A 7564-nucleotide genomic window follows, 5' to 3' on the forward strand; every position below is an offset into this window, starting at 1 on the left:
ACTGCTCTTAAACAGCACTCATCCACAACCCCCAAAAAACCATACCACCCCTACACCCTTACCTGAACCCTAAACCCCAAAACCGTTTCTACGTCTAACTCCACCCATGTGTGAATCCTTAAAACCCCTCAACAACCTAAACTCCACCCAATCCTGAATGTTAAGAACTCACAATACCTAACCTCTACTCATCACTGAACTTTGAAACCCCTCAGCATCCACAGACTCCGCCCATTCCTAAACCCTAATCCCCTTTCTATGCTTGAGATCCACCCATTCCTGATCACAAAAAACACTCAGTACTCCTAATGATTAGCCATCCTTGAACCCAAAAACCAGTTACTAGTCATAAACTCCACACACGTTTAATGTAATTTTGAATGTTTCTTTAAAATGATCATTCTTTTCAAATGCTTCGTTTAATTCTCAAATTATTTGTAGTTCCTTAAAATTCCAATTCCTTAAAATTGTTTTTCCCAGATTTAATTTCCTCCAATGTGGCTTCACATTGGAGGTTTTAGTTTTTCCATTAATTCACATATATCGCTCAAGATCATCTTAGATCAGTGGTTACCAAACTTTTTCAACCACAACCCACTTTTCAGAATAACAAATGTTTGCAATCATTGTACCTTTAATGGACATGAGGTGGGGTGATTTTTCGAATGCAACTAAAGCATCGTGTGGGAGTGTATTGTCATTTACAGATAGCTCATTTTCCATTGAAAGGCCACTACAGCATATTGTTCCTTTGCAGGTATTTACATTTTGTTGTGTATTGCAAAATTAACATCCTACATTGTCACATAATTCCCTTTAAAAAAACTCCTCGAACTTTGTAGTTAGAAAAAGAAAAGTAAAGAATCATTGGCAAATGTTGCAATTAAACACAAAATTTAAAGGCATCTTTATTTATCCTGATTTTCATGACCCACCAAAAACCAGCTCGCGCCTTAATGCAGTCCAATTCTAAAGTTACCTTTGGATCATTATTAAGCAATGCAGCCCCACCCTGAAGTAATCAGAAGGTTATTCTGTAATAATGCAGCCCATCTTGAAATACTCACAGGATCATCCTAGAATAATACAGCCTAATCTTGAAATCATCATGAGATCATCTTGCAGTAGTACAAGATCATCACACATTTTCCACTGAAGTAATCAGGAACCCATCTGCGGTAACCCAGCCTAATCTTGAAATCATCATGAGATCATCCTGCAGGAGTAAATAATAATCAGATGTTTTCCACTGAAGTAATCAGAAACTAATCCTGGAATAGTTTCTGTGATGACACTAAAGTCATCTCATTGAAATATTTTGCCCCATACACATATTTCAGGATGACTTGCAATAGCTTTCTCAGGTAATTACAGGAATAGCTCAGGTGAAGTCATCGGATGACTTTAGAATGACTCCAGGATGATCTTTTTTGACTTGGGGCTGCAGGATTGGATAACTAAAATTCAAACATACGTTTCTTTTTCTCTACCTGTCAGGAGCACAGAGAAAGCACTATGACAGGCAGAGTGTGACAAAAATGTTGTGCACTCGCCTGCAGGAGCAGGTTAGTAGCAGTGCATACTCTGAATCACACAAGACCAGTCCCTGTCGGCACGAGTTTTGAGGGTGGCAACCTCCCCCCAGCTCTTAACTACCGTCTCGGGTGGCGATCATCTTACCCCCGCTCTTCAATGTGGCCGCCACAGGTCTGCTGGCGGCAAACACAGGGCCCACCTAGCTATGCCACTGAGGAGGTGGAGACTAGTCTTGAAATTGGGAGGATTAGCATGCATGTCTGTAGTGTCTTGATACTATGAGCACTAGGACCCCTGTGGTCTTTGGCAGACCCTAACCAGAGAATTAAATAATCTGCTGGGAGGTGTTAAGGTGTAGTTATAAATGTTATGAAGCAATGCATACAGTGTGTGATCTTATCTGGAGGAATAAATATGTCAGTTATAGAGCTTCACGTTCATTTGCATGCTCCCGGGCTGGGGAAGACCCTACAATAGGCGATAAGTAGGGGATACGTGCCCCAAAGAAACAAGGCTGCTCTCCCTGAGAGTTTGCAGTGGTACGGCAAACTGCTTGTGTGTGCCACCTGCGCCCCAAATCAATGCAAAGCTGTCTACGGTTGGCAAATGTGGAGTCAATGCCCCCCTCCAGCCCATACACAGCCAGAACATGCTGGTAAGGCTGAAATAGCGAATACTGCACCACGCCATAACATAGAGCCATCATTCATATGGAGCAAATCCTAAAGGCAATGACAACAAGGTCGAAAGCAGATTCTTACTTACCAGCACTATCTGTCAGGTGTCTCAGGCTCCTCAGGGTCAGGATGATGCTATAAAGGTTCCGCTTCCAGATCGTTCCGAACTCCTAATGATATACACAGAGTTCTAGTCAGATCAGGCAGGGGATATAGGATGGGAAGGGACTGCAGGGACAAAGGATCTGTAATACATAAGCAAACAAAATTAACATACCACATCAGCCTGAAAGTCTACTCTCATTAGGTCTCGCTAAATCCAAATACCTTCAACTTCAGATCCTCTTGCCATCAAACAAAACATGGAACTCAAATAATCCTCGCCCTTTTGTGGTAAACACCAAAGCCTCTTATTCACGACAGCCCGGGTTTACAAATTAACACATAGGATAGGTTAGTAGAAATTCTGTTATCCTGAAGCACAGAAAGTAGTCTCTTAGTCACACATCACCCTTATGAAGCTTTCAGCAGAAGTCTCGAACCTTGATTCTTCTTGGCTTCCACGGTATTCTGCAACCGCCGCCTATCTATTCAAGCACTCTCAGCGCTCCTCCTCTCGGGGGGGATCAACACGCTGTCCAAGAGAAAAACAATTAATCACTAGAAACCCTAGCAGCGCTCCTCCTCACTGGGAAATCAACAGGTTGCCTAATCGTAAGTTTTATACGTCCCCTTAGAACTTTGATGCTAGCGCAGCCTTCCGTGCCTAGGAAACGACACTGCTGCCTTAAATCCCCTTTATTCCATAAGCTGGGCCTTTGGAGAATGCCGTTCCTTCACGGGCTTCCCCAGAGAGCTCCTTTGCACAGTTAGAGAAAGCGGCATTAATAGAGAGACCAGGCCGCGCCGCGCCGCGTCTCGTCACCGTCTCTCCCTACCTGTCTACCACTGTGCCTATAGTCCGCCGGTTCCTCTCGGGTGAATCCTCTCCCTCAATACCGGAACATGAATCCAACGCTGGCTCCTGGCGACTTCAACTCGGAACCATCAGCAAACACCAACCGCCACCAATGAAACAAAATAGTATTACGCACGCGCGAGAATGCGCGTTTGTTCCTTTTAGCCGCTCCTCCCTCGCTAAGCCTTCTGGGACTAGTAGTCCTTTCCGTTTCCGGCGCCCTCAGCTTCACTCTAGGCAGGCACAAACGACGGGGATCTTGACACTATCTATACAACCTCAAAATTGGAAAAAAACAACCAGTCTCAAGCAACAGGGGTGTTGCTTGAAGAGGTTGCCAGGCCTGCTGCCTGCAAAGAATGGTGTCTGAACAGCATGTGCTCTCGATGGCAACAGAAGGGAGCATAAAGTACGATGCTACAATGTTTCTGAAACCACCACTACCATTTAACACATCGAAGAAGCAGAACATAAGTGCCAGGTGGGCTGCATTGATCGAAACATTTGACAACTTCAGAAATGCCCTAGAAAAAGACAATACAAAAGTATTACATTTTTTAAAAACTTTGCTGGTGATGGAGTGAAAATCGTACCAAAAGATAAAAGGAGCGATGGAAGCCAAGTTCAATCCGATGCTGAATGTCAACTATGAAAGGTACATCTTCAACCAAGCACGACAACAGGCTGGTGAAACAAAAGATGAGTTTGTTGAGAGAGTTGACTGTAAGTTCTGTGAATTTAATGATTAAGAAGCCATGCACCTCAATTATAGATGGTTGTTGTGAGAAGTTGGCCTGATATATAATGTTCACTATTCTAGTGAGCACTTTGTATCAGTCCAAACAACCCTTATTGATGATTGGTTGCAAGTCAACCTTATAGACCAGCTATTCTAGTAGCATGGATACGAGCAGTCTAAGGCTAAGACTCTAGAGGGCGTGTTAAGCCAGCTGTTTTACCATCACATTACCCCTTGAACACCAAGTGAAAGGACACCACACAAGTTGTTATCAAAAATAAAGTATATTTATTTAGAACAAGACTACCCTGGCTCTTTATGAGACAGGGAGCTAAGCACACAACAAAACTCTTAAGAAAATACTAAAAGTCGCACAATTTACACAAGTGCCCGAGGGGCACGAAAAACCATATACACAAGAAGTGGAATGCGAAATTACTAGCAGGTAAGTAATACTTTTCTAGACTGTAGAAACGCTAGGCCTGCAATGCTGAACCCTTAGATTAGAAGCAGGAGGCCTAGGGACGCCGTGTGCAGCGTGGGAACTCTCACGCGTGATGCGGGAACAAGTCTATGGATACTAGCAATTGCAAAGTTACTGTTCTCGGGCGAACCCGACTAGGTGGGTCAAAAACAAGAGTGGATCCGAACACTTAGGGTGTTGGACTATGCTGGAGCACCGGAGTACTCGGTTTACCTAGCCCAGGGGCTGCGGCTGCATAGGGTTCAAGTTGCGTCGGAAACCCTCGTTGAAGAACCAGGAGCCTGAAGAAAGAAGTTGCTGGCAGGCGGCCAGTGAAGAAGTTCGTGGTGATCCAAGCCTGGATCAGGGAAGAAGAAGACCTGAAAGCAGAGGGGACCAAGTTCTGAATCACTAGCCAGTGATTTAGGTGGGCACCAGGGTGGCACCGGACGAAGTCACCTCGACCAGGTGAGTGGGCGCTGCTGGGCTCTGCAGTCTCTCGGACCAGGAGGCATTGTCGGCGACCAGGATGGAGGTGCCAGCTGTCCCACGAAGGTTTCTGCTGTCGACATCGCTGGACCCAGGATTGGCGCAACAAGTCTTGGCAAATGCAAGGCCCACGCGGTGGACCTAAAATGGCGTCTGGAGTGGACCAGGAGGGTCCAGGGTGCTTCTCTGATGGAGGGAAGCAAGGGCCAGTCTGGAGCAACCAGACCAGCGGTGTTTGTCGTCGTGGAGCGTCGTAAGAGGGTCACTAGCCAACGGGCAAGTGACCTGGACAACGCGGTGAGCAGCAAAGAGCAGAAGGGCCCCACGCAGATCTCGTGTATGCAGGGGGGCCGAACTTCGGTGCTGGAGCTGCTCAGGGTCGGGGCTTCTCTTACCCCAAAGCACTTAGGCGAGGGTCACTCAGTGGTCGTGCTGGACAAGCGTCGTGCAGTCTTCAAAGATGGCCGGTCCCTCGAGGTCTCGTCACACCCACGGATCACAGCTGGGCTGATGATGTAGGTTGAGGTCAGAGGTGCCAGGGAAGCCAGTTCTCGTCGTGCTGGGCAGTCTTGATCCGGAGGAGAGACTTACAGCAGACCGCGATGCTTGGTTGGTGCCTGCTGCTGCAGGGTGACTACTCCTTAGTCACAAGGGAGAAATCTTAGGAAGAGTCTTGAGTTCCTCTCGTAGAAAGTCGGTTCAGGATTCAAAGATTGATCTAATTTGGAAGGGGGCCTGCTCCTACCTTTATCCTGCAAAAGGGGGCTGGCACGCGACTAAGTCCTGCCCTATGGGTGGGACTAGGAGGGGGGTGGTTACACCCCTCTCCTTTGGCGGGCTTTCCCCAGATCAGGGGCTGGAGTGCCCCTGGAACTGGTTCAAGCCGGCCAATGCACAGTGAGCACCGGGGTGCCACTTGCAGTCACCTTCCTCTAAAGCCCTGCCTACCTAGAATACACAAAACCCTGTCTGGGACGGTGCTGGCACCGCCCCTGGCAGGAAACACTTTGTCCTTGCCTCCTGTGCTGGGAGGACTCCCAGCAGCAGGAGGGCAGACTTGTGTCTCGGTGGCAGCATCCATCTTGTGGAGCTGAGGCTATGTCTGACTTTAACCGGGGTTACAGGTTACATACATGTCGTGTCCCTCTAGAAGGGTGGAATGCTAACCCCGTCACCAGAATTGGCGAGGGGTTAGTATTCCAATTTGTATGACACCTTACTCGACATGTTTTGATAAAGCGATACCAGAGTTGGCATATAACCGCGAGGATTATAATGCACTTAAGAGTATATGATATGCGTTATCATGGAACAGCTATTAGGACTTGGTTCCGCAAGCTGCAAATGGGCTCAGCTCATGCCAGGGCACCATTTCACATTATTCCAAGCACTCTGCCTTCAGGATTGATAAGGCCTGCCATAGGAGTGACTGATAGGAATATATGTGCCCATTTTTAGGGTTAGATATAGGAATACTATATCTAAAGCAAGGGGTGTTTACACCACCTTGCCCCAGCTGTCGTGCAGCCAGTTGTGTCAGATTTGGATGGCCAGCCAGGGGTGGCATAATACATGCTGCAGCCCCTGGTAGGCCCTGGGTACACCTATGCCCTGGGTACCTAAGGTACACTGTACAGGGACTGATAAGGTGACTCAGTATCCAATTAGATATGTACCTAAGGTACATGGAATCCATTTTACAGAGAGAGCAGTAGGCCTGGGGTCCTGAATAGCAGGGCCCCAGGTCAACTAAGTCAGAAAACCAGCAAAACACCAGGCAAAAAGTTGGGGGCAACCATAGTCAGGGATCTACCTTCCTACATAACCCCCCCCAAACGAAAGGAGATAAGGCTATCCTTGACAGGTAAGCCTATATTGCCTAAGTGGCCATATAAGGAAGTACCAGCACTGGCATGGTTACCCCCTATCGCATGGTCCACTAAGCAATCCCTCACCCTAAGGGTGTCTGAGGGTCTCCACCATAGGGAATCTCTACCTGTGGTGTGTTTTGGCAAAGTAAAAGGCTGGTGCTGAGATGGAGTACTGAAGTGAGGCTCCACTAATTTTGGGCTCAGCTTCCTCCAATCATTATCCACCATAGAGGCCTTTCTTTCCAAGACTGAGTTGTGTTGAGCTCTCAGGGTCAACCTCTGGCTACCTAAAGCTGGAGGCTGAGTCCCTCTGTTTGGCTTACTGGAGGTACAGGTCAGGTTTGGGGCCCTCAGGTCCCAGGTTTGGCTGTGCCCAACAGTGTCCATCTGTGGGAGGTCCCTAACTAAATTTAAGGGGGATCCCTCAGGAGTTGGTTTTATTTTCACTTGGCTAGGACTACTAGCTTCAGTGCCCTTAATCTGCTGATTGGGGGGTTCTTTTGGACAGGGGGCCCTTTGGGGTCCAACACTGGCCTCCCTGACCTCTACAGCCCTGGGCTGACTGAGGCAGGGTAGAGAGGGGCAGGTTACCTGCTCCAGACTGGGTCCCACCTTGGAAGGGTCCACTAACATCAGGGGCTCTGCCAGGCTAGGCCTGACTACCTCTGGGGCAGTTCCTTCACAAGGGGTCAGATCAGTTCCCTGAGGAGGCTGATCCTTTCCTAGAGTCTGGTGGGAGGGAGATTTCTCTTCCTCCTCAATACTCTCTGTCTGAGTGGAGTGATCCATAGTTTCAGGCTTCACAACACTATTATCTGTCTGAGTTTGAGC

Source organism: Lissotriton helveticus, chromosome 9 (assembly GCF_964261635.1).
Source record: "Lissotriton helveticus chromosome 9, aLisHel1.1, whole genome shotgun sequence".
Classification (NCBI taxonomy): Eukaryota; Metazoa; Chordata; class Amphibia; order Caudata; family Salamandridae; genus Lissotriton; species Lissotriton helveticus.